Source organism: Narcine bancroftii, chromosome 5, assembly GCF_036971445.1.
Source record: "Narcine bancroftii isolate sNarBan1 chromosome 5, sNarBan1.hap1, whole genome shotgun sequence".
NCBI lineage: Eukaryota > Metazoa > Chordata > Chondrichthyes > Torpediniformes > Narcinidae > Narcine > Narcine bancroftii.
In genome coordinates, this window is record NC_091473.1 from 241,801,183 (window position 1) to 241,803,070 (window position 1,888).

A 1,888-nucleotide genomic window follows, 5' to 3' on the forward strand; every position below is an offset into this window, starting at 1 on the left:
CCATCACTGTGCAAACTTAGATGATTTAACTTGGTTCATTTTTATTTAGTTGGAGAACCAACACTAATATGAACAGCATCTTTACATCCAGTACATACTGATCAAGTACTTATTAGGAATTCTGCCAGGCAGCTGTGAGTCCTGATTTGACAGCCAATATGAGGAGGTAAAGACAGATTATGGATGGGTAATTTGATTGATGTCAAGTTAAAGTAATGGATATTAATAAAGTAATGGCAATATGTTGGTGCTGTGTAGATGAATTTTCAAAAACTATTTGCTTAAGTGCACACAATATGGAGTTAAAGAGATTGAAGCCTAAAATTGCCTACATGCCAGGATCCTGATTGTAGTGATGAATGCTTCTTGTCTGATTGCAAAGGTGCACTGATATGCATCTGGAGTCACGTTAGGACCAATGAAAAGAAGCAAACAAACCAGAATGGAGGACCATCGCCTTCCCAAGATCGTATTATATGGCTAGCTCTCCACTGGCCACCGTGACAGAGGTGCACCAAAGAAAAGGTACAAGGACTGCCTAAAGAAATCTCTTGGTGCCTGCCACATTGACCACCGCCAGTGGGCTGATAACGCCTCAAACCGTGCATCTTGGCGCCTCACAGTTTGGCGGGCAGCAGCCTCCTTTGAAGAAGACCGCAGAGCCCACCTCACTGACAAAAGGCAAAGGAGGAAAAACCCAACACCCAACCCCAACCAACCAATTTTCCCTTGCAACCGCTGCAATCGTGTCTGCCTGTCCCGCATCGGACTGGTCAGCCACAAACGAGCCTGCAGCTGACGTGGACATTTTACCCCCTCCATAAATCTTCGTCCGCGAAGCCAAGCCAAAGAAAGAACATATCTAGAATTGGAAAAACAGGCATAATAACAAAGTTTAGAGACCACACAAAACTGGGAGATGTAGTAAACATTGAGGGAGTTAGTAAAGAAACTTTCGACTGACAGGGAAAAATGGATGTAATAAGCAGATGAGGTAAATACAGTAAAACCACCTGGTATGTAGAATTGAAACAATTGGCTATCTCAAGCAACCAGCAAAAGAAATTGAGGAACATATTTTTTTAAAATTAAAATAAATAAGAATAAAATAATGCAAAAATAGGTAAGATTAAAATTGCAAAATAAGTGTTCTCTGAAGTTACACATAAACCTCTGGTGAAGATGGGAGCAAATATTCAGGCAGCGGAGCACCTTGGTCGTGCTTTGCTCTTAGCGGCTGTTTGAATAAAGTTGTGTTTGTATAAAATGGCCTCACCCAGGATGAAGAGCTGGTTGATGCTGCTCACTGTTGGAATTACTTTCTTAATGTGTCTCCTTATCCCTGCTAAGTAAGAATCACCCCTGTCAGAGGCTTTATTCGTAATCTTGGGGGAGGGGGTTTAATTATCCAAAATGTTTTTGTTTATCTTTTGCGCAACTCTGTGGAGGGGAAGGAACCAGCAGATGCAGCAACGGTTAAATGATTTCAAAGAATGTGACTGAAAATAAAGTAAAATGCATTAAGGTTTATATATTCATGCAAGTGACGTTTGCTCAGTGTGAGTACAGAATAGTATTTTTGTCTTTTAAACTGTTTATTCTTAATGCAGATGTATCAGTTAAGCATGATAAAAGTCTCAAGTAACTGGACAATATGCTTTTCCGGCATCTACCAATAGTCATAGGTGCCGGATACCAGGCACCAAGAATTATGAAATTATTCACCCTGGGAGGAAGTATGAAATGAATCAAAACAAACTTGACTTTGAAGGGAATGCTGGAAAAAGAGATTTTTATGCAAGCCATTCCTGTCCCTTCAATGTGATTGGGCTGGATGTACTGCTTGAACATTCAATGCAAACAGATGCAATATTATCTTTCAAATGGG